This window comes from Vicia villosa, linkage group LG7, assembly GCF_029867415.1.
Source record: "Vicia villosa cultivar HV-30 ecotype Madison, WI linkage group LG7, Vvil1.0, whole genome shotgun sequence".
NCBI classification, from domain to species: Eukaryota; Viridiplantae; Streptophyta; class Magnoliopsida; order Fabales; family Fabaceae; genus Vicia; species Vicia villosa.
In genome coordinates, this window is record NC_081186.1 from 133,006,233 (window position 1) to 133,033,454 (window position 27,222).

General features: G+C 38.2%; 1 pseudogene; it reads right to left on the reverse strand.

Moving 5' to 3' along the window:
• Window positions 1–26,558, reverse strand: part of LOC131620214 (monooxygenase 1-like) — a 44,468-nt pseudogene extending 17,910 nt beyond the window's left edge.
• Window positions 26,559–27,222: the final 664 nt, after the last annotated feature.

Sequence of the window (27,222 nt, forward strand, 5' to 3'; positions counted from 1 at the left end):
AGGATCCAGAGAGCTTCTCCATTTTTTGTTCATGAAGAAAAATGAAGATGAAGATTCAGGCAAGAGCTAAGTGCAGAGAGGTTGTAGATTCAGAGAGAAAGTTTGTTACACTTTCGGTTATATCTTTTTCTGTTATGAGGTTGAATCGAGAGAGAGAGAGAGAGAGAGAGAGAATTGAAGAGTGTTGAGTTGATGAAGATGGAAGGAGTGATGATGAACGATGAAGGTTCTTGGAAAAGCTCAAAGTTTGTTACGGATTCGGTTATGAAGTGAGTTCCCCCTTTTTGTTTTCGATTCCTTTCTGTTACGTTTTTTATTCTCTCCTTGTTGTGAAGCTTCTCCTCCCCACTTGGCACCGTCCGGTTCTGTTATATCATATTATGAATTTCTTTGCTGAATTTTGCGAATTGGTTTTTGGTTCTTTGGTTGCAGGTTGCCGTGTTCAGTTTAGATGCAGGGCAGTTTTGCTATGAAGCTTATTGAACCGGTTCTTTTGCTGGAAGAACGAAATGATTCGGTTTTTCTGGATGGTATTGTAGGACTGAACCAATTCGAATTATTTTGCTGTAGGTCTTGTTCAAGTGATGAAACTACAAATGGACTTGACTTTGCTCAAGTTATTTGTTTTTTTATGTCATCCTTTTTGTATGGTTTCTTGTAAATTATTTATAATGGGTTGGGCCTTGGAAACTTTGTAATGGACACTTGAATATTTTGTAATGAACTTGGTTTTGAACTTTGTAATGAATTATATGGATTTGAATGAAAGGATGATGATGATGCTTGAACACATCCAATTAAGTTTTCTAACTCAAAGTGATCTGGAATCTCTATCGATAGCCCTTGAAACACACTTTGATGAAGAATAAGATTTGAACTTGAGATTGCAATATCTTGAATCAATAGGCCATGACTCTTTAAAATGATGACAACTTTGGATAAACTTTGAATAACACTCGTGGATCTTAGCTTGACCTGAATCCTTGAGGAACAAAATGCCTTGAACGAAATTTGAATAATAGGATCAGTTATATCATCAAATCAAACTCATTTTCGAATCATTGGGACCCTAATTCAAATCTCAATTCTTTCATTCAAACCTAACTCGTACATTGAGCCACCAATAAATTGCAAATATAATGGCGCCTCGGACACAATGCTCTCTTTTAAGCTCATACCCTTTTATCATGACTCACTATCTTGCAATTCATCCCACAAACCTCTTGACTTAATGATCTCGAAATAACGGAACTCTTTATTATTTTTCTTGATTTTTGAACGACGAAATAAACGTCATTCATAACTTATAGCATGTATAAAGAGGGTAAATTTTGGGGTGCAACACTCAAGATTCGAAGTTTAATTAATTCAGATTTTATTATTCAGGTTTCTATTTACTGCTTTAATTATTATTGCATGATATATTGTATGCCAATTAATATGCCTATTATTATGAACAGAACCAATTTATGCATGTTTAACCGTATCAATATGTCTGGCTAATTTATTTAGATATCGGTATGTAGAGTAAGTTAACCGTAGGGATCCGAAATAAGTTGGCTTAAATATATTTTATTAAATATCACTTGTTTTTGGTTTTATGTCTAATCTAATTTGCTAAAGTTCTAAAATCAATAGAGCAAGAGTTTGAGATTTTAGGACTGATAAAGGTTAAAATCAATAGAGCGAGAGTTTGAGATATTTAACTGGATAGTAGACATAAACATTAGTTTTAAGGATGGCGAAAGCGTATTAAGACTAATTAGAATTTATTTATTTTCAAAAAGTGTTTTTAAACACGACGCAGGACAGCGTGAGCGTACGTTAGGGAATACTAGCATGATCCGAGTCAACAAAGCGAGAGTTTGAGACTAGGAGATTTAAGTAGTGTAGCGGGGAAAATCTGAGATCAAAGCCATAGGATTGACTCGACTCAATATTTCAGTGAAAGTTGCCACCGCGCTTTATTATTTCCAAAGGAAAAGGGAAAAGAACGAAGAAAACCCAAAGTTTGTTTTAAAAACAAACAGAAGAGATCTTAGGTACGGGTGTTGATTATACAAGGGGAAGGTTTTAAGCACCCCTCATATCTGTGGTACTCCACAGGAACCTTTTTGAAAATCTGTGTCGTGTGTGCTAAAAAAAAAGTTTGTTTATTTTAAAATAAGCTCGGCAAGACGTTAAGCCTTGTGCCTACATACCTCCTCGGTGCAATGGAGAAGTCAGAGCTAATGTAGTTCCGCTTAAAATGGAAAAACGTTTTAAAAACGAATAAACACTTTATCGTCATCGGAGAGAAATACTCAGCCATTGATCTTGAGCATAAGAACAAACGAGTTCTTTGCATCGCAAATGAAAGAAGGGCTCCAACTCGGATAGAAATCGACGAGTATGCCACTAGCTCTCTCATGCGGAAAAGATCTCATTATATCAATCAATTTCAAAATCGTGGGGTATCGCCACTCGTTTCGACAATTAAAAGTGTCTAAACTTTTGAAGAAAAGCCACTAAGGGCAAAAGATAGTTTTAAAGAAAGGTTTTGAAAAGGTTGCAAACATAAGAAGGTTTTGTAAAAAGAGAGAAGATTTTGAAAATTAAAGAAGGGGAGGAGATGAAGAGGCTATCCTATTGCGTAAAATAAAAGCTAATGAAAAGAACGATCTAACCGAAGAAGAAGCCAACACTTGACATTATGAGTCAAGGTATATTTCCCATCCTTTGGAATATCGACACTAAACCAACACATTATCACTTGGGGATCCAGATGAACTTATTATCTTTAGCACCACTTTGCATTTAGCACATTAAAATTCTGACGGAAATCGGGCAGAGTGACGGCTGTTTTCGGGTAAAATCCTTATATCAATGCCTTGGAATTAGCCATCAAGGACTTTCAAGGAAATACCTGCATGTACAAACAGACAACAATCCAATGCCAGACAGACAGAATAACAGCAGAGTAATAACGGAATAAGGGTCCAGACGTACTAAGTCCATAAGTCCAAATCTCCATAATGCTCGGGATAGTAACCAATAGTCCAAGAAAGAGCCTTAAACATTTTTTAGATTTTTGTTGTTTATTAGTGTTTTAGCATAAAAGTAAAGTATGGTCCAAATGGACAAAAAGAAAATAGCGGAAACATAAACAATACGTCCAAATGGACAAAGAAAAAATAACGGAATATAAACGTCCAAATGGACAAAGAGAAAATACCGGAATGTAAATATGATGAAATGATAAAATAAAGCGATAAAGCGAGAAATATAAAGAGCAATATAATAAAGTGCGGAAATTAAAGTTAATTGTTAGATGTTAAAGATAACCATCTTGAAACTTGTCAAGTATGTTATCAAAGTTAGTAAGGAAGATCGATGGTGAGTGAAGGATGTTCTCGGATTTAAATTCAATGGAAATTTATCAGAAGCTTGATAAAATCATAGCGACTACACGATAAACCTCCATAAGTCTTAAATCAACCGCATACAATTCTCTTCCATGTTTGATCTTTTTTTTTTCGGGACACGAAATATTGCGCTATGTTAAGCAGATCGCCAAGTGACTTATGTAGAAATCACCCTACAACGAGGCCGGTCAAAACTTTATGTGCTAATGATGCGAGAGAAGCGATATGTAGATCACTCTCCGAAAGCAATACCGCACGAAAAGAAAATAGGTAGCGATCTAGTCTTTACCAAGAATCAATAAGAATTCTCAAGGTGTTAAGACTTTCATCGATCAAAAGAAAAAAAAGAGAAGAAGAAGATAAAAATGCATAAAGATAATCAACTCACACTATCATTAATATCATTAATCTAATACTATGGATTTGGTCATTTCAAACCTATCAACATCCTAGATCCAATGATATTAATGAAGTAGAGGAAGAAAGAAGGCAAAACAAGCATAAAAAAGGCAAAAAAAGCATTCTGCCTCACTGGAAATCAATTTACCTATGTAGGAAATCGATTTCCTGAGTGCAGAGTTCAAATTTGGCATAAAAACAAGGTGGAAATCGATTTCCTACAGAGGGAAATCGATTTCCTGCACGCAGCTTTCAAAAAATCAGCATTAGGAAGCATAAAACTTGATTTAAGCAAACATACAAACACCTTATGATCACATATCCATTGGAGCACGAATTTTCCATCAAATCACCATCAAATAGGACCAATATAGCATCAAAGATGCATTGAACACAAGCCACAAAGATCTAGATCTTAGAGTTTAGAAATTTACCAATTCTTGAATCAAATGTTGAAGTAGCTTCAAGAACAAGCACAAAGTGTGTAGATCCTTCAAAATTGGAGATGAACAAACAAAGAAAAGAGTGAAATGTAGGAGGTTTAGTTCAAAACTAGTAAGATTCAATGTGAATCTCACTAATTCTATGAAAATGAACTTTGGGTGAGGGTTTTGGAAATGATGAGAAATGAATTTGCAAGCAATTTTTTGGCTCTCCAAGCTTGAGAAATGAGGGAGTAGAGACCTCTATTTATAGGATGGTAGCAAGAGTAATGGAAATTTGGTCTTTTTGCTTTTGGTTAATTAACTTGTGTTTAAATTGATATTTAAATGGTATTTAAATGGTATTTAAATGGTAAAATGGTATTTAAATGGGTTTAATGAAGGGAATTAATTTTGGTGAGGTGGAAAATTGGTAAAATGACAAAAATGATCAAAGAAAATGTGTTTGGTGCCAAAAATGATGTCATGCTTCCCTCCTTAATTTTTTGAATTTTTGCCCCAGGAAATCGATTTACCTCTGTAGGAAATCGATTTCCACCTTCAAATTTCCAAAAATTGTTTTCTTGCACTGTTTTGATTTTTGCCCGATCTTTTACCTGTAAAATATAAACAAAAGAGACAAAATACATATTTTTTGATTTTGGTTAGTATAAAACAAATAAAAAAGCTAAAAGTGCTTGATGATTCCCCTCAGAGACAAAATGATACCTCAAGATTGTGATCTTGATTGATGATTGAAAAGGCAAATGATGTATGATCTTAGGGTCAAAAATTGAGGTATGATAGATGCCCCTATTTAAGTTTCTTCTATTCGGAGATGTGAGGGTTAAAATCCTCAGCTCGACGTAATTGAAGAGACTTAAATATAAAACACGCAATTTTTGAACCTAAGGTATGATTCGATGCTAATGGATGCATCAAGTATGATTATGGAATAGAGAGAAATATAACATCACTGGGGAGATAAGAGAGGATTCCACTGGGGAAAAGGGATGTGTTATCCAGGAATAAAAACTTGGACTTCACGGGAGAAAGAGACAGTCAACAGAAGCGTTCAAGAGTAAGCATGACTGAATTTTGGAAAGGACATCCAAGAATGGCACTGGATAGAAAGGATCACGATATTCAAGGATAGCAGTGAATAAAGTAAAGATCACGACATCCGAGAATAGCATTGAATGAAGTGAGAAAACAATATCCAGGAATGGCACTAGATAAAAGGATCACGATATTCAAGAATAGCAGTGAATAAAGTGAAGATCACGACATCCGAGAATAGAATTGAATGAAGTGAGAAAATGATATCTAGGAATGGCACTAGATAAAGTGATTCAAATGGTCCTTCAGGAATGACACTAAAAGAAGTAAAAGAGAGTCAACAACATTTAGGAACGACACTGAATGAGGTGAGAAAATCACGATATCCAGGAACAACACTGAATAAGGTGAGAAACATCTTTCAGGAATGGCACTGAATAAAGTGACAAACGTCTTTCAGGAATGGCACTGAAAGAAAGAAGAATCACAACACTCAGGAATGGCACTGAATGAGGTAAGAAATCACAATATCTAGGAATGGCACTGAATAAAGTGAGAGCATCTTTCAGGAATGGCACTGAAAGAAAGAAGAATCACAACACTCAGGAATGGCACTGAATGAGGCAAGAAATCACAATATCCAGGAACGGCACTGAATAAAGTGGGAAACATCTTTCAGAAATGACACTTAAAGAAGAAAGAGATCACAATATCCAGGAATGGCACTGAATAAAGAAAGAGACATCTAGGAATAGCACTAGACGGAGAAGACAAACAAGTATCTATTTTTGGTAGGTGCCAAGTGAGTTGGACTTTGATCTCAAGGTAAGATGTGAAGGATAGAAAAACACTTAGAAAGGGGGGGGATTGAATAAGTGTGACTTTAAATCTTGGACGATAAAAATAAATTGCACAATTATTTTTATCCTGGTTCGCTGTTAACGAAGCTACTCCAGTCCACCCCCGTAGAGATGATTTACCTCAACTGAGGATTTAATCCACTAATCGCACGGATTACAATGGTTTTCCACTTAGTCCGCAACTAAGTCTTCCAGAGTCTTCTGATCACAACTTGATCACCCCAGGAACAACTGCTTAGATACCCTCTAAGACTTTTCTAGAGTCTACTGATCAACACGATCACTCTAGGCTTAGTTCACTCCTAAGACTTCCTCTAGAGTATTCTGATCAACCTGATCACTCTAGTTACAAACTGCTCAGCCAACTGCCAAGACTTCCTAGAGTATACTGATCAACACGATCACTCTAGTTCCTTACAACTTAATGTAATTCTAAGAGTATTACAAATGCTTCTTAAAAGCGATAATCACAACTGTGATATTTCTCTTACAGTTTAAGCTTAATCTCACTAAGATATTACAACAGCAATGTAGTGAGTTGATGAAGATTCTGAGCTTTGATTGAACAGCGTTTCAGCAAGTTAATTTGAATTGTTTTTGTTCAGGATCGTTAACCTTGCTTCTCATCAGAACTTCATATTTATAGGCGTTGAGAAGATGACCGTTGAATGCATTTAATGCTTTGCGTGTTCCGTACAGCAATGCATTTAATGTTATACGCTTTTGTCAACTACCTCGAGCCTTGTTCACGCTGTGTCTACTGACGTTGCCTTTAGTAGCTATAACGTTCCTTTTGTCAGTCAGCGTAGTCTGCCACGTGTACTTCCTTCTGATCTGATGTTTGTGAATACGACGTTTGAATATCATCAGAGTCAAACAGCTTGGTGCATAGCATCTTCTGATCTTCTGACCTTGAAGTGCTTCTGAGCGTGATACCATCTTCTGATCTTCAGTGCTTCTGATCTCATGTTCTTCTGATGCTTCCATAGACCCATGTTCTGATTCTGCTTCGACCATCTTCTGATGTCTTGCCAGACCATGTTCTGATGTTGCATGCTGAACCATTTGAGACACAACTTCTGAGCGCTGAATTATGCATACTCTTTATATATTTCCTGAAAGGGAAATTGCATTGGATTAGAGTACCATATTATCTTAAGCAAAATTCATATTATTGTTATCATCAAAACTAAGATAATTGATAAGAACAAATCTTGTTCTAACAATCTCCCCCTTTTTGATGATGACAAAAACATATATAAATGATATGAATTTGCGATCAGAAAGAGTAGACGGCAAAAGACAAATTACACAGCTATAGCATAAGCATATGAATATGTCTCCCCCTGAGATTAACAATCTCCCCCTGAGATAAATAATCTCCCCCTGAAATAAATACTCGAAGAACTTTGATAAAAGACTTCCCTGATTATTTCGGTAGAGACGATCATATAAGCTTCTGCCTTCAGAGAATTCATAGCTTCTGACTTCTGCTTCCATTGGACAGCTTCAGAACTTGAATTTCTTTAGATCCTTAGAACACTCACAGCTTCTGATTCCTGCTTCCATCGTGGACAGCTTCAGAACTTGAATTTCTTTGATCTTCAGAACATTCACAGCTTCTGACTTCTGCTTCCATTCAGGACAGCTTCAGAACTTGAATTTCTTTGATCTTCAGAACATTCACAGCTTCTGATTTCTGCTTCCATTCAGGACAGCTTCAGAACTTGAGTTTTCTGGATCTTTTAGAACATTCACATCTTCTGATTTCTGCTTCCCTCGGATAGCTTCAGAACTTTGAATGTCTACCAATCATCACTTCATGCTAGATTTGTATCAGAACATTGTTGAATGTACCAGAGCATCATCAGAGCATCTCTACATCCTGAAATGTTACAGAACAAAAACTAAACGACAAAAGTCAGCATGAACGAGTTAGAACATAAAATGTATGTTTGACCACATTATATGTATCAGAGCCATATAGGCTGATATAATGTATCAGAGCAAATAATGTATCAGAGCCATAACATTATATGTATCAGAGCAAATAGAATTTTGTCAAAACAGGATAGACAATATATTCAAATTCTATTATCAGTGCTTCTGATCTCTGAAGCTTGACAGCACTCAGCTTGCTTCAGTTTCCAAGAGCTTATTCCTTTTACAGAATAACACTTCTTATGGTTTTGCTTCTAGTGTTTGCTTCTGAAGATTCACTTCACTTCTTTGTACCTGCACAACACTTAAACCATATAGAACTTGCAGTTCTTGTTAGTGAATGTGTGGGAGCCTTTACCCAGCAACTGATAGATTTTAATCAAATCATTTATCATTTATCTTTCTCCCCCTTTTTGTCATAACATCAAAAAGAAATATTTAACAAGATTCAGATGCATAAGACAAATAGAAACACTGGAATGGAAAACAAGGAAACTTTTTTCATTGATAATCAAAAAAGGTGTACAAGACCGGAATGCAGGAAAACAGATGCAACAAGGAAGGGAAACAACAAAGACCAAAAGACTAAGATCCTAGCCTACGCAAAATCCGCGCCAGAACATCATGAATCCCGTCAGTGCTTGTAGCTTGCCTTGTCATGAAGGAACGAAACTCAGCATTGGCTGCTTCTTGCGCGTCCAAACGAGAAGCCAGCAGAGCTTGATTCTGATGAAGAGTTTCCAAGGTCTCCATCAGAGCTGATGTTTCACCAGAAGAAGAAGCACCAGTATTTCTGCCCAGAGGGACAACAATCTCAGCAGGGTGATCTCCTGGAAGATCTTCAGCTTGTGCATCTCCCATTTCCTCATCTGAGTCTGACTCAGAAGGAGCCTTGGCATATTCTGGTTCAGGCAGCTCAGAAGTTCCATCTTCCAATGCTTGAAGAATAGCTGCTAGGTTTGTTGGAGGAGTAGGACCAGCAACTTCAGCACGATAAACCACTACTGGAAAGACCATGTGAGGTGCTTTTTCAGAAGGGTTCATTCTGAACCAGTTGAACAGCCACTGAAAATCTCCAGTCAGCACAGGAAACCAGAGCACAGAAGACCGGGGTTTCCACACCACGATATCTCTGCAGAGATTTTCTTCTTCCAACTCATCTGCAGGTATCTTCTCTTCAAGAATGCTTCTGTTCCTGATGAGACAGTGGTGGCTGCTCTCACCAACTTCCAATCGGAGACCACGAACACCAGGAGCTTCAGACATAATCCTTCTCTGAGTGTCTGTAGCCTTATCCAGAAAATCCTGACGAAAGGTATTCCAGAGGTTGTTTGTAGCATACTCATCCAGATGATTAAGGTGAGCAGCACCTAGAATCTCCAACCAGCCATTTACATCAGCATGTAAAAGCTCCAGATATGTTTGAGTGGTAGGGGTTGGAGGGTTGACAGTGAACCTTGAGTCGGGAAGAACAACACTATAGGGATTAGGTGTTCTGGTGGGAAAAGGGTATGAGAGGGATGAAGAAATATCTGATGGAAGGGTTAAAGGAGAGGAGATATCAGATGGTGAAAAAGGTGGTTCCGAGAGGATGAATGAGGAGGAAGAGGTGGTGGAGGTCTTTGAAGAGGGAGGTGATTGACGGGAACCGTCAAAGGGTTGATACACTTTGAGAGGGTCATAGGAGATCCTAACTCTTTTAGGTTTGGTTTCTGGTTCAGCAGATGCCTTTCTCTTTTGTTTCCTATCATTGTCTTGATTCCCAGAGCTTGACGATGGATTCATGATGAACTTTCAGATATTGGAAACTGCTAGGGTTTATGATATGAAAAGAGAGAGAGATGAAAAAGAAACCGAATGCAGAGAGAGAGAAATATGAGAGGGAAAAGAAACGTTTGAAGAGTATAAAAAGAAAACTGAAGAGAGTAAATGATGAAAAGCATTTAATGTTACGTGACATGAGGAGAGATAATAATGACAAAAGACGTGATTTGCACAGTTACCTAAGTAGACGTCCCCTCAACTGCACGCACGCTTGTCCAGGAATGGTGAACACGTGTTTACCATCTGGATAGCCAGTTACAGCTGTTTTGCTTTTAGAGAGATTCTGAATCAACTTAGACACTGAAACGTTAGTAATAACTGAATCACAAATTCTAATTGATTTCTATCAGAACTTCTTAAAAAAAATTTCATATCAAAGGATACTCATACGTAAGAATTTCTCATCTTCTCATTCTGAGCTTGTTTCTGAAGACCCATTTTGTACCAATTATATTAAATCCATCTGGTCTAGGAACAAGATCCCAAACATCATTCCTTGTAAACTGATTTAGTTCTTCTTGCATAGCAATTATCCAGTCTGGATCTTCTAGAGCATGATCAACAGAAGTTGGCTCGATCAAAGATACAAGACCTAATTGACAGTCTGCATTGTTCTTAAGGAATGCTCTTGTTCTGATTGGATCATCCTTCTTTCCAAGAATGACATCTTCTGAATGACCAGAGATGAGTCTGGATGATCTTCTGACAGATGGTTCTTCAGATATGTTTAGATCCTCCAGAGAAGCTGATACTTGATCTTCAGATTCTTTGCTTCTGAGAAGCTCTGCTTCTGATGCGTTGCTTCTTGGCTCAACAACTTCTGAGATGTCAATATCACAATCTGCAAAATTATCAAACTGCTTTGGTTTTTCAGAACCAAACTTATCATCAAACCTGATATTGATTGATTCTTCTACAACCAATGTTTCAGTATTGTATACTCTGTAGCCTTTTGAGCGTTCAGAATATCCAAGAAGAAAACATTTTTGTGCTTTGGAATCAAACTTACCAAGATGATCTTTAGTGTTCAGAATAAAGCATACACATCCAAAAGGATGGAAATATGAAATGTTGGGCTTTCTATTCTTCCACAATTCATAGGGAGTCTTATTTAGAATAGGTCTGACAGAGATCCTATTCTGAATATAGCATGCAGTGTTTATTGCTTCTGCCCAGAAATGCTTAGCCATATTGGTTTCATTGATCATGGTTCTGGCCATTTCTTGCAGAGTCCTATTCTTTCGTTCTACAACCCCATTTTGCTGTGGAGTTCTAGGACAAGAGAAATCATGGGCAATACCATTTTCTTTGAAGAACTCTTCAAAGGATCTGTTCTCAAATTCACCACCATGATCACTTCTGACCTTTATGATTTTACACTCTTTTTCAGATTGAATCTGAATGCAGAAATCAAAGAACACTGAATGAGTCTCATCCTTGTGTTTCAAGAATTTTACCCATGTCCAGCGGCTATAATCATCTATGATGACTAATCCATATTTCTTTCCTCTGACAGATGCTGTTTTGACTGGTCCAAACAGATCAATGTGCAAGAGTTCTAATGGCCTTGAGGTAGAAACAACATTCTTAGACTTGAATGCAGGTTTGGAGAACTTGCCCTTCTGACATGCTTCACAAAGAGCATCTGATTGGAATTTCAGATTAGGGAGTCCTCTGACCAGATTCAGTTTGTTAATCTGAGAAATCTTTCTCAAACTAGCATGACCTAATCTCCTGTGCCAGACCCACTGCTCTTCAGAAACAGACATAAGACAAGTCACCTTCTGACTCATAAGATCTTGCAGATCTGTCTTATAAATGTTGTTCTTCCTCTTGCCTGTAAATAGGATTGAGCCATCCTTCTGATTTACAGCCTTGCAAGACTTTTGATTGAAGATTATATCATAACCATTGTCACTTAATTGACTGATAGATAAGAGGTTATGAGTTAATCCTTCTACAAGAAGTACATTAGAGATGGAAGGAGAGTTACCAGACTTTATAGTTCCAGAGCCAATTATCTTGCCCTTCTGATCTCCTCCGAACTTGACTTCTCCTCCAGACTTAAGCACCAGGTCTTGGAACATAGACCTTCTTCCTGTCATGTGTCGCGAGCATCCAGAGTCCAGGTACCATGACATGTTGTGCTTTGTCCTTCTTGCAGCCAAGGATATCTGCAATAGGAATAATCTTATCCTTAGGTACCCACATTTTCTTGGGTCCTTTCTTGTTAGATTTTCTCAAGTTCTGTTTGAACTTGGATTTAGCATTGTAAGCAATAGGAGGAACAGCATGATAATTCTTAATGTGAGTTTCATGATATTTCCTAGGTTGTGTCACATGCTTCTTAGTGTGTGTAATGTGAAAACTTTGTGCATGTGAAGTGTGCCTAATATCATGTGAGTGGCCATACTTGAACTGATCATACAATGGCTTGTATGTGATTTTCATCTCATCAACAGGTTCAAGTTTGTATGGGATTTCACCCTCAAAACCAATGCCGACTCTTTTGTTTCCAGACACAGCATATATCATAGAAGCTAGCTGACTTCTGCCAATACTTCTAGATAAGAACTTCCTGAAACTTAAATCATATTCTTTCAGAATATGGTTTAGACTAGGAGTGGATTTTTCTGAATTAGAAGGAGATCCAACATTATTGGATAATTTTAAAAGTTTTTCTTTTAATTCAGAATTCTCCAACTCAAGCTTCTTTGTTTCAAATTCAAATTGCTTTTTCAGCTTTTTGTATTTGAGACTGATCTGAGACTTGAGTTCCAGAAGTTCAGTTAGACCGGAAACTAACTCATCTCTAGTAAGTTCAGAAAATACCTCTTCAGAATCTGATTCTGATGTAGATTCTGATCCGTCATCTTCTGTCGCCATCAGCGCACAGTTGGCCTGCTCATCTTCTGAATCATCTTCTGACTCATCCCAGGTTGCCATAAGACCTTTCTTCTTATGAAACTTTTTCTTGGGACTTTCCTTCTGAAGATTTGGACATTCATTCTTGTAGTGTCCAGGCTCATTGCATTCATAGCACATGACCTTCTTCTTGTCAAATCTTCTTTCATCAGAAGATTCTCCACGTTCAAATTTCCTTGAACTTCTGAAGCCTCTGAACTTCCTTTGCTTGGTCTTCCAGAGTTGATTTAGCCTTCTGGAAATCATGGACAGTTCATCTTCTTCTTCAGATTCTGATTCTTCAGGATCTTCTTCTCTAGCCTGAAAAGCGTTAGTGCATTTCTTGATATTAGATTTTAATGCAATAGACTTACCTTTCTTTTGAGGCTCATTTGCGTCCAGCTCTATTTCATGACTTCTCAAGGCGCTGATAAGCTCTTCCAGAGAAACTTCATTCAGATTCTTTGCAATCTTGAATGCAGTCACCATAGGACCCCATCTTCTGGGTAAGCTTCTGATGATCTTCTTTACATGATCAGCCTTGGTGTATCCTTTGTCAAGAACTCTCAATCCAGCAGTCAGAGTTTGAAATCTTGAAAACATCTTTTCAATGTCTTCATCATCCTCCATCTTGAAGGCTTCATACTTCTGGATTAAGGCTAGAGCTTTTGTCTCCTTGACTTGAGCATTTCCTTCATGAGTCATTTTCAAGGACTCATATATATCATAGGCCGTTTCCCTGTTAGATATCTTCTCATACTCAGCATGAGAGATAGCATTCAGCAAAACAGTCCTGCATTTATGATGATTCCTGAAAAGCTTTTTCTGATCATCATCCATTTCTTGCCTTGTTAGCTTTACGCCTCTGGCATTTACAGGATGTTTGTAACCATCCATCAGAAGATCCCATAGATCACCATCTAGACCCAGAAAGTAACTTTCCAGTTTATCTTTCCAGTATTCAAAGTTTTCACCATCAAATACCGGCGGTCTAGTATAACCATTGTTACCGTTGTATTGCTCAGCAGAGCCAGATGTAGATGTAGTCTTTTCACTTTCATCAACCATCCTTTAAATGAAGCGTTTTTCTCTTCCTGAATCTTTTCTAAACACGGTTAAGTGCTTGCACCTTAGAACCGGCGCTCTGATGCCAATTGAAGGATAGAAAAACACTTAGAAAGGGGGGGATTGAATAAGTGTGACTTTAAATCTTGGACGATAAAAATAAATTGCACAATTATTTTTATCCTGGTTCGCTGTTAACGAAGCTACTCCAGTCCACCCCCGCAGAGATGATTTACCTCAACTGAGGATTTAATCCACTAATCGCACGGATTACAATGGTTTTCCACTTAGTCCGCAACTAAGTCTTCCAGAGTCTTCTGATCACAACTTGATCACCCCAGGAACAACTGCTTAGATACCCTCTAAGACTTTTCTAGAGTCTACTGATCAACACGATCACTCTAGGCTTAGTTCACTCCTAAGACTTCCTCTAGAGTATTCTGATCAACCTGATCACTCTAGTTACAAACTGCTCAGCCAACTGCCAAGACTTCCTAGAGTATACTGATCAACACGATCACTCTAGTTCCTTACAACTTAATGTAATTCTAAGAGTATTACAAATGCTTCTTAAAAGCGATAATCACAACTGTGATATTTCTCTTACAGTTTAAGCTTAATCTCACTAAGATATTACAACAGCAATGTAGTAAGTTGATGAAGATTCTGAGCTTTGATTGAACAGCGTTTCAGCAAGTTAATTTGAATTGTTTTTGTTCAGGATCGTTAACCTTGCTTCTCATCAGAACTTCATATTTATAGGCGTTGAGAAGATGACCGTTGAATGCATTTAATGCTTTGCGTGTTCCGTACAGCAATGCATTTAATGTTATACGCTTTTGTCAACTACCTCGAGCCTTGTTCACGCTGTGTCTACTGACGTTGCCTTTAGTAGCTATAACGTTCCTTTTGTCAGTCAGCGTAGTCTGCCACGTGTACTTCCTTCTGATCTGATGTTTGTGAATACGACGTTTGAATATCATCAGAGTCAAACAGCTTGGTGCATAGCATCTTCTGATCTTCTGACCTTGAAGTGCTTCTGAGCGTGATACCATCTTCTGATCTTCAGTGCTTCTGATCTCATGTTCTTCTGATGCTTCCATAGACCCATGTTCTGATTCTGCTTCGACCATCTTCTGATGTCTTGCCAGACCATGTTCTGATGTTGCATGCTGAACCATTTGAGACACAACTTCTGAGCGCTGAATTATGCATACTCTTTATATATTTCCTGAAAGGGAAATTGCATTGGATTAGAGTACCATATTATCTTAAGCAAAATTCATATTATTGTTATCATCAAAACTAAGATAATTGATAAGAACAAATCTTGTTCTAACAAGATGTTGATAACAACGAGACCTCAGAAGAATGTAAATGAGTATGAATTTGTTTCTATGCATGATGTTAAATTTTCTATGCACGATGAATGAATTTTCTATGCATGATGAATGTTCAATGTACTGCATTTGTTTGTGACAACTGAGGTAGACTCTTTTGTGAGGCACGATAGGAACTCTGATTCCTTTACACGGGAGCTCTGCCAACTCTGCTTATGAAGAAGATGCTCGGACACACTTCTTGTCACATTGGTAACTGTATCAGACTGGTGATCCTTTAAGAAGGACTGATAAAGTTGCTTGGGGATTACTGAAGAAGATTGCCCCTTATTGACTAATTGTTGCAAGTTAACTGATCATGTCTTCAGTTGAACTATACTAGGGGATGAACTGGTCATGGCTTCAATTCTTGAAATTCATGTTGGGATGGCTTGCCCCAGTATAAATCTTGAAATGATATTTTGATCAACAAATCTTGACTGGACATCTGAACAACAGGATCTTGAAATAATGTTCCTCTGATAGGATCACTGATCAAGTTTCTCGACTGTTTGAACTTCCTGAAAGACGAGTGCTTACTTGCAAATAAAATGTTCATTCAAGAATGGTAATTTTAATGCAATGCTCAAAGAATATTTTTGAAATCAAAGTCGTTATTGGAATGAATGTTATTGATGTAAAGCAAATGGAATCACTGGTCAAAACATAAAGGTTAAGACGTTCAAAGTGAAAGATAAAGCAAATATATGGTATCAAAGCAAATGATTGGAAAATCTCATGGGAGTCAGCTTACGCAACCTTGTTGTAGTATGCTTTCAAATAAACCTTGCTTCAATTAGGTCTTTTGAAGGTTGTAACGTGGCCAGGTTCACGGTTTAAGAAACAAAGGATATAAGGCTCAAAATTTGACTGTACCCACCCCATCTTCGTGATGATCTCCAGTCCTAAAACTCAGTTAATTCAACTTAAGCATTTAGGTTCCAAGAGACTTCTGGATTTGCACCTTTGATAATGATGATAGTTCACAAGCAAAGAGAACTTTTGAGATTGCAGTCACTTCTTCCTTTTGTATTGTCACAACATTTTGTTGCTTGAGGAATTTATTGACTTCTCTTTTTTCATCTTTTTCTTTTAATATTCCTAACTTTTGCCTGAACTGTTTATTTTTGAACTTACAGTTAACGGGATGCCTTGATTTTTGCCTAAGTCATTTTTTGGATTTTTGACTTAGCAAGCTTTTCTTTGATTCTATATATATATATATATATATATATATATATATATATATATATTTTTATATATTTTTTTTTGAAAGATAGTGACTGCCTTGCTTAATGATTGATGAACCATCATTGGCTTTTGATTGTCATCTCCAACATTTCTTTGATGTATGCGGAGGAACGCTTGCAATTGAAACCTTTGTTGAAAGGTGTACTGAATGATTCTCTTAAAATAGAATGCACAGCCAAATTAACTGAGAACTACCCTGCCCCAGGTTAAAAATGCGGGTTTTTTTCGTACAGAAAGAAACACCAACTTCTAAGGCTCAGAGGGGTTGACAAGGGATTAACTTCCTTATTTCTCCAGTGTTTGGGAATTGAAACAATGTCTGTACATCATCAGCAGAGTTTTATTTGAAAGCATACAGTTCAACAACTTGGGTATTTCGTTGTCATCATCCTCCCTCCAATCTTTGCATAAAACACAAATTTGATAGAGAAAGAAAATGGAAGAAAAAGTTTTGTAAAAGAAAGCATAGACATAGCAGATGTGAATGAATTCAAAATATGCAATGCTCATTTCATTAAAATCACCATTCAGAAACAAACAAAGTCTAAAAGTAAACAGCACAATAAAGGAAATACGAACAGTACAGAAACAAGGCCTAGTGACTAATCAACAACAAAGATGAGCTATCTCGTCCGAAACACTTGGCTTTAGGAAAATCGGGCTTTGACTTGTCTTCAGCCACTCTGATCTGGCAAAGGATTAGTGACAACATTAGGACCCATATCCTTGATGTCGCACGCTCGCGAAAAATGGACAGAGTCGCCACCAATATATTTATCCCATAAGGGAAAGGAATATCGGAAAACCTAAGAAAGGATAAGAACAAGGTCTTGCGACCAGAGAATCTAGGTACGGGAGTCGGTTACGCAAGGGGAAGGTATTAGCACCCCTCACGCCCATCGTACTCGATGGTATCCACCTATGTTTGTTTCTATCTAAAGGGTGTATCTGTGACTAAATGCGAATGAATGCAGAATGTAGGGAAAAGAAAGAATTGTACTCGCACGGGCCCTACCCCGCTGCCTACGTATCCTTTTCAGGAATCAGAGTTACCGTAGCTCGGCTCACATGTTTTTGTTTGTTTTTGTGTTTTTTAGTTGGGAGGAGTTAACGTTCGCGCTCTCGCATAAGGGATCGACCTACGATGCGTACGAGCGGAAATAACATTGCCCTTAAGAAAAAGAGATGAGAGAGAGATTTTGAGTGTTTCGAGGAAATCCCTTAAGCAAGGGAAACTCGAGTTACTCTTTGGTTGGTGTTTTTTAGAAATTGGGAACTTACGCTCGAATGGTTCCCTAAAGCAAGGGAGATCCAAGCACTCGAATGATTCCCTTAAGCAAGGGAGATTCAAGCTTCCATTCCCTATTTAATGATTTTCACTTTTTTATTAATGTTTTTTAAGCATTTTCTTTGTATTTTTTAAAGGGATTTTATTTTGATATTTTTAGATGTTTCAGTGTTGTAAAAGAAAAAGAATGAAAAAGGGGGATACTAGCCTAATTTCTAAGCCTAGAGTTATTCTAATCTAAGTTGTTGTTAACATGGTGACTAAATTCTAAAAGGAGCATTAAAATTATATTAACAAAGTAGGCCCAAAATGTGGCCAAAAGCTAGCAACAAAATCACACAACAATTATACCAAAAACATGGAAATGATACAAAAAGAATAGAAGAAGCAATTCAAGTACTAATACAAAATTAACCTAAAAAATACTACTATTTTTTAATGAATTTTTATAAAGGAGAATTCAAAGTCTAAAATTAAACCTAAAAGTGGCCTAAAAATCTAACAAGTTTTATTGATTTTATTTCTCATCTAAAAAAGAAAAATGTAAAAATCTAGAGTTTAAACAAGAGAAATAGTGAATCAGGGGGGGTGTGAATTGAACTCCAATAGTGTAGGAAGCAATCTGGACGCAGGCCTGGTACAGAGGCCCAATAAGTTTTTTGTGTTACAGCTTTTGGCCAAAAATGGCGTGTCATGGGCCATGGTGGGGGTGCAGATCTAGCAATTCGGTGCCAAGGCACAAGGGTTGTTTTTTGTTACAGTTACTGTCGCCAGATTTTATTAGCAGTTAACTCTAATTAACCTCTCCTAATATCAATTTACTCACCTTGTTAGAAACTAAACCTTATGTTATATTTCAATTATATGAACTAATCAATGAGATTTTGCTTACTGACTTACTTAAAATAAAATAAACAAAAGGAAAAAAGCTAGGGTCAGAACATTGTGTCGTTCCCAATCCCCTCGTTCTCCCCTCTCTCAGGCGCGACTACCGGCGAAAACACCACCACCATCGCCGCCTCTTACACACCTTGGATCGATGCCTCACCTTCACCAACCTAACCTAAAATCGCACCCTGAACCTGAATTCGCAGTCAATTTCTTAGGAGGAAGTCTCATATGTCCGGATCGGAGAGAGGAGAAAACGAACCCTAACTCCTATCGGTCGATTATCCGAACGGGTATTAAGCAATTTGAGGCATAAATCACATTTCAGTTTTCAGCAATCAAGCATACACAAGAATTGTAAAGAAAACGATCAAGAGGAACCTGAATCGAAGACCGATCGTAGAAGAACAGAAGGAATAGCGGAGGATTTGTTCAGGTACCAACTTCTGATTCTGATGCTCGTATTTTTTTGTTTATCCTCCTTCTCCTACTTCTTCTTTTTTTTTGAAATTTTCTTTGTTTCCGTGCTTGTATTATTGTTGCGGCGTGAGTTGTTGTGAGCTTCGTGAGTGTGCGAGCAAATTGAGAGAGTAACGGTGGAGGTTGGTGGCTGAGCTCAGGCTGGTTCAGAGCTCGAGGCAGGCTCTGAGCAACCTTGGTGGTGAGCTTTAGAGTGAGGGTGAGGAAGATGAATTGAGATGAGAGAGTAGAGTTAAATGTGAAGGAGAAGATGAGAGTGAAGGTTCTGTATTTTTGTGAATGGTGAAGAATGCCGAGAGTGAAGGTTGAAGAAGGTGGAGACTGAACATGGTGGAGGAAATGGCGTGTAGAGGAGAATTGGAGAGTGAGGTTTGAATATATAGGTTGAGGAGATTGAAGAGTGGCCGTTGGATCTTGAGAAGTTGTTATGGATTGAAGGGTGGATTGAGAGGTAGTTAGAGCTGTTAGAAATCTGTTAAGTAGTGGTTACACTCTGTTTTTGGTTCTGTGATAGTGTTGTTAGGTTAGGATAATGAATGTTGAAGTTAGTTACAAATCTTTTATGGTTGTTATAGGGCAGTTAGGGAATTTTCTATTTTTTGTTATATGTTAGTTATTTTTTCTGTTGAGAATCGGTTAAGAGAAGTTGTGAAATTCTGTTTTGGTTTTGTTGTAATTGTTAGCTGTAGTGAATGTAAGGTTATCGTGGTCTTTGTTTGGTGCAGGCCTGAACCGGTTTTAATTGGAATGATCGGTTTGTTTATTTGATGCAGGCTGCAGTGGGTTTTTATACATTTCGAAGTCGACTCGGTTTTAATTGCTGGAAATGTAGAGAGTCTGACAATTTGTTTTGGTTTATGGATGTAGGTTATAGATTTTTGTGGTGGTTAATTGGTGTGACAGTGGGTTTGAATGGATGGGAAATGGTTATGACTTAATTGGTGTGGATATTGTTTTTATTCTGTATGTATGGCTGTTGATTTTTTGGTTGCTTTTAGTAGGTTATGGATTTGTGCAGGTTTTGAATGGTGATATCGATGTTGCTGGATTATTGTAGGATTCTGTTATGATTTTAGTGTGTATATGCAGGGATCTATTGATGCAATATGGGACTGTTCTGGATGATAACATTGTGTAGTTGAACCGGTTCGATTTACCTTTGAAACATGCACAATTTGAATTAGCTTGAGGATCTGAACTAGTTTTTTTTCTTAATGATGCAGGGCTGTTCGGTATATGCAGTTAGTTTAGATACCGAGCTTGGTGAGTTTTCCTATGTTTTGAAGCATGGCTCAGAGGTAGGACCATGGAAGGCGAGACTCGAAGACAGGCGAGCAAAGTGAAACCGAAGGAGACTTGGTAAAGGAATATGAAGAAAATTTAATGTGTATTCTGCACTGTATAATTTTGTACCGAATGCAACATGGCCCTTTTTTATGTACATGGCAATAATAGTTGAAATTTGAATGAGTGTATGATTGTACCAGAATATGGATCTGCATATATTTGTAATTTTCCTTGGCTTGTATCATAAAGTTGGACCAAATTTGAATGAAATAAGATTTCCTCATCAATTTTGGCAATTGAAATTTACATCTATCAATATGAAGCATCCCTTGGAAAGGTGGTAGTGTACAAGAATGAGGCTGTTTTGGAGAATAGGTAGGCAACAGGTTTATGATCAGTTTGACTTTGGTCAACCATGTAGTTTTTCAATGGTGTAAGGTTTTGTAATGTATCTCCCTTTTTTTAATGACTTTTATTGAATTCCAATGACACCATCCATGTAATCCAATGATTTCGTGTCTAAAAAGAATTCCCTCCAACTTGTGAATTTCAACTCTTTTCTCCTTTTGCTATTTTTTCCGAATTTCTAACCCTCTTCAATTTGCAACTTGACCAAGCATCGTAAGATAAAAGTATAAGATAATCCCTTATGGACTTCGGTCACAAAGTCAAAGTTTCATCAAATGCTTTCAAAAATTGAAAGTGGCCAAATACGACCTTCATATGAATGAATTCACACCCTTTTAACGAAGCCTCATACGAATAGCTTGTATTCCGAATAATCCGATGAACCAAACTTTGAATTTGAGGATGAACCAAATGAAACCCTGACAATAAGATGATCATAGGAACAACCCTGAAAATCCACCAATTGACACAAGCATAGTGAAATGAACCTCAATCCATGACCAATTGAAAACCTCAATAGAAACAAGCTTGTACAAGGTATGAATTTCAAACAACGTGAAACCTTAGCTCCATATACAACCTCGATCCCTTGCCATGTTTATTGATTAATGATGCATGATGTGTTAAATGACCTAGTGGAGGTATGCAGATGAAATGCGAGTCTAAAGCCAGTTAGAAATTAAAGGGTAGGACAAATTTGGGGTATGACAGCTGCCCCTATTTAATCGTCTTAAACCTGAAGGTGAGATTGACGCTAGCCTTTCGAACATTCAAGGTAGAAGAAGATTAAATATCAAAGTTCCAGAAATTTGTCCTAAAGAGAAGATGGTGTAAATGTTATCTTTTATATATTTTTTTTCTGGTTGGAAGGTTTACGGCGAGTAAATGGGGTGGAATGAGGGTAGCTTGTAACGTGGTAATAGTGCCGATACAAGGTTCTCACAAGAAGCGGTTGTATGAAACAATGACTGAAAGGAAAAGATCTCGTACGATCTATGACTCAACAACGACTCGACACCAGGAGAAGATCTAAGGGCGGTCTTCAGGACTGAAAGGAAAAGATCTCGTGCGACCTATGACTCAACATCGACTCGACACCAGGAGAAGACCTATGGGCGATCTTCAGGACTGAAAGGAATGAGATCTCGTACGATCTATGACTCAAATCTAGGGTGAGAGTAACTGACTCACGACTCAAATCAGGGGTGAGAATGACTCGAAACCAGGGTGAGATCAACGGACCTACGACCCACAAGAATTGAAAGAAAGAATAAACACCAACACTGAGGCTAGAGAAAGAGGAGATTATCAATAACACTGAGGCTGGGGGTTGGGAATTGGTTTGATAGACATCAACACTGAGGTTGGAGGATGTCAACACAGAGGTTGGAGAAGGAAAGGATTAACATCAACACTGAGGCTGAGAAAGGAAAGGATTAACGTCAACACTGAGGCTGGGAAAGGAAAGGCATCTACACTGAGGTCGGGGACGAAAGGATTAACATCAACACTGAGGTTGGGAAAGGAAAGGATAAACATCAACACTGAGGTTGGAAGACATCAACACTGAGGTTGGGATGATGATTAGCATCGACACTGAGGTTGGTGAAGGAAAGAGTAGACATCAACACTGAGGTTGATAATGAATGATAGGCATCAACACAGAGGTTGGATCTAAAAGGTTTGTCCGCATGAGGGAAAGGGACCACGGAGACTAGTGATGACTAGGCTCGACCCAAAAGAGAGTACATACTGAATAATCACGGAGATATCGATGCTTGCGGAGCCTAAGAATTACATTAATCCCTCAGGCCAAAGGCGGGGTGTAACTCTTCAAGAGCGGCAAGTATTCGAATTGCCACACACCAAGTATGGTTATTCAAACGATTGAAAAATGAGATGGGTTGAATGCCCACCCTCATTCACACTCTAATCTGCACGCAGCACACGGGAAATAACCTCGGAGACAATGATTCTGACGAAGAAGGACATTGTATCCGATTCACATTGGAGAGAGAAAACGAGACTTCTTCTGGAGATTGAGGATACCAGGTATCGGCACCGTGGCATAAGGAGATTTGTAATGTAGTAGCAGATATCAATTGGAGTTTGTAAGGACAATATTTTATGTGGGGAAGTATCGTCGTCTTGATTGAGTGCTGATTTGTATTATCTGGCTTATGCTTTGTATGCATGTTTGAATTTTTCTATGGCGTAATGATCCGCTTTGACGGATATGCTACGCTTTTTGAGGATGCAATGTTGTATGCGATGGAAACTATATGCGAAGTGCCAAATAAAGGCATCGATGTGATAGAGAAGCGGGATCATTGGGGTCCATTGCTCGCTGTCTTGAGATACCAATATGAGTTGGTGCTGGAAGCCCTACAGTACCAAAGATCATTGGAAACTGCGCTGAGGGTTGAAATGTAGCTTTGTTGGGGAGGAAGTGACTTCGTTTGACTTTCCCTACATCTTGAATTGCTTGGGGATTGTGAGCTTGAGGAGATTCCCTTGATTCACCATGTTGGGGATGAGAAATTCGAATAAGGAGACCAGGTTGGGGAAGTGGAATAGCTCCTAGGAGAAATAAGCTCATATGCTTGGGGAGAGACCAAATCTCCAAGAGAATGAACTCCTATGATCGGAAAGAGATAATACAACTCAGAATATTGTGCCCCAAGCTTCGTGACTTACGAAGGAATTTGTCCCAATGGACCCTTGGAGAGATTTGTCGAATCTCGACGTAACTGCCCCAGATTGCCTAAGCTCAAGAGAGATTCCTCGACGTGATTGCCCCATATTGACCAACAGTGAATGGATTTCTCAGCTGATAGAATCTTCACATAACTTGCCCCTAGGAGTAATCAGCCTTTAAAGTGAATGGCTCATGGAGTGGATCAACTTTTTCTGCAGTTGTTCATTGTTTGATCATCCTTGATGTCAAGTGTTTATTCACAAGTAAAATATATTTGTTTTGAAGATGATAATCCTAATGCAGTGCTTATGCTAGCTTCGAAATCAAAGTTTATTGAAACAAAGTTGTGACATTCAGTGTTTGAATTATTTGTCATATCGATATCAACATAAATGGTAAGCAACCTCTAGGAGTCAGTTTTACACAACTTGAATGTAGTACGCTTTTGAAATAAACCCTGCTTCAATTAGGTCTTTTAAGGGTTGTAACGTGGCCTGGTTCACGGTTTTTAGAAAAAAAGGATTTAAGGCTCAAAGTCTAACCTAACCCACCCATTCTTCGTGATGTTCTCTAGTCCTAAGTTCAACTTAACCTGATACGAGCGTCCATCCTTCAAGAGGAGTTTGAGATGATTGAGGAATCAATGAGGCCTTCTGGACATGGCGGTCACTTTACCTTTCAATTTTGGTGTCTGATCACACGACTTTGTTCTTATAATCCTTGTTTTTCGCTTCTGCTTTGGTTTTCCTTTTTTGTTTCCCTAACTTTTGCCTGGACAAATTCTTTTTGAATTCTATTTTGAAGTCCAGCGGGATGCCTTAATTTTTGCCTAAGTCACTTGTTTTCAAGTTATTGACTTAGCGGGCTTTTCTTTCTTTCTTTCTTTTTATTCACTTTTTTTTGAACAAGTCGTGTGATCCTGAATCTTCGATTTGTGGGAGGTGATTGTGACTGCCTCATGAGGGATTACCATTGTGGTATTGACTTTCCTCAACCTTTTGAAAGATAACCATTGTTGTATCCTTGGACGCGTGCTCCTGATGAATTTCGAATGCTCGATCAGATTAATTGAATGCTACCCTGCCCCTGGGTTAATGTGAGGTTTTTTTTTAACAGAAAGGAAACTCCTACTTCAAGGCTCAAAGGGTTAACGAGGGTCTATCTCCCTTATATCACCGGTGTTTGGGGATTTGAAACAATGCCTGTACATCCTCAGCGGGGTTTTATTCAAAAGCACACAATTAGAGATTTTGCGTTTTTATTATTTTTTATCATTCTCCTTTTGATGTTTTTTTTTTGCTCTAGTCAAGAGTTTGATATCGATAGACAGAAAGATATGAGTGAACACGAATGGATTGATTCGAAACTAGCATATGCAGTGCATTTTTATTTTTATTAAAACAAACAAGTTTTACATGGAAGAAACATTTAACAAAACAAGGAAAATTACAAATGAAAATGCAGAAATGAATTGATGATTGCCATAGTTGAGGAGGCTTGACTCCGTCCGGGATTGTTGATCTTGAATACTTTCTGCAGTTCTTTCCAAACACTTTAGATTACCACAAAAGAAAACTCCAACGAAGTCACCCAAGAGTTGTAAATTTTTGTCTTACTTTAGGGATTCGAGCAATGCGAGTGATGCAATGCTCAAGATAAGAGTACGTCTTGCTTATCCCTCAATCGGGAGCCCCAGGAACCCTTCAATTTATGTGAAGACCATTTGAGTGAATGATATCGCTTTGGAGTCAATGAGATCTTGGACTTTGCGTTTCAAAATATTACAATCCTCAGTTGAATGTCCAGATGCCCCAGAATGGTACTCACACTTGGCATTTAAGTCATATCCTTGTGGAATCGGTGTTGGAGGGGGCTTAGACTCCCTTAATTGGACCAAGGAATCATTGAGTAAACGAGAGAGTAGTTAACTGTAGGTCATAGGAATCGGGTCAATCTTTCTCGGGGGTCTTCTCGGCCTTTGTGGACCTTGTTGTTGGTAATTTTGGTGATAGTTAAGAACATGAACCTGAGGATAAGCAGGGACTTCCTCTTCTCCATTCTCCAAAATTGCATCTGTTTCACTTTTCTCTTCTTCTGTGAATTCGGAAACATTAGCAATATCCTGGATTTTACCCATCCTTAAGGCGTTTTCAATTCGTTCTCCTACGACAACCAAATTTGAAAATTCGGAGGAGGCACATCCAATCATCATGTTCAGATAAGGATCTTTCAGAGTATTCATGAACATGTCTACAAGCTCTCGTTCCAAGAGTGGAGGTTGGACTCTGGAAGCTAATTCTCTCCATCTTTGTGCATACTCTTTAAAAGACTCACCAACCTTCTGAGTTAAACTTTGGAGTTGTAGTCTAGTAGGAGCCATGTCACTATTGTACTTGTAATGCTTGAGAAAAGCCTCTGCTAATTCATCCCATGTGCGGACATGGATTCGTTCAAGTCGTGTATACCACTCAAGGGATGCCCCACTTAGGCTATCCTGAAAGAAGTGCATTAGAAGCTTATCATTTTCTGCATACGGAGCCATCTTGTTGCAAAATGCCTTGATGTGACTCATCGGACAAGTGGTACCCTTATATTTCTCAAAACTGGGGACTTTAAATTTAGCAGGAATCTTGATATCAGGCACTAGGCACAAATCAATAGCATTTAAACCTGAGGAGCTTCGACCTTCTAAAGCATTCAACCTTTCTTCCAGAAGATGGAATTTTCTCTCATTTTCCTCGATCGGGAAATTGAAGGCTTCAAGTTCAGAATTGTTCTCATGATGTGAGTCCTCCTTGTTAGGAACTTCCACGTGCACAGGTTTTGATCCCCCATTAGCAACAGTATTCGGAGTATCCTTGGTTAACTTAGCAACACTTTGTCTGAGCTCTTCTTGCCCATGAATAACAGCATGGAGAGTCTCCAAGAGTTGGGTCATCCTCTCACCCATAGCATCCATGTCCTTACGAAGTGCAGCCTGATTTTGTTCAAGATGGTCCATGACTCTCTTTTGATTAATCCTCGTATGATATAGATGTAGGGAAGTCAGTTTCGTTGATGAAGCAGAAATCTGTTGAAAGGGACCCCAATAAGCTTCCGAGAGAACTATGGAATGCATGATGGTATGAATGCAATGTTTCATTTCCAAGGGATCCTAAAGTCCTTTCACACACCTTTTGTTTTGTTCTTTTTTTTTTTAAATCAAAGCATTTTTGTATAGAATGTCTTTTCTCTTTTTCTATTTCTTTTTTTTCCTTTTTTTTTTGGAAATAGACTTTAGGATCCCCCACAAATGAAGTGGATAAAGCAATGATGTTATGCAATGCAAAAACATGGGATCCAGGTCCAAATAATCTTAGAAACCACTGTAAAATCCTCTGAATAACTGATGTAGGTCGGATGTCATAGGATCAAAGGTTCGACGCCTTTTTAAAATACCATAATATCAAGCACCATGAGAACAGACTAAATAAAGGTCCGACCTCAACTCTGAAGAACCAAAGGTATGTAGGAGTCAAGGTTTCCTGTCCCACCCCAATCTCACGGGTATGTAGTCTAGACACGGACAGGTGGTCCCTAATGGTCACTACGGTCTACAGTTCCCATGGGGTACAAAGTGTTTGAGGTAACAAGCGTGCCAGACACAGTGTTCCATGAAAGAACCT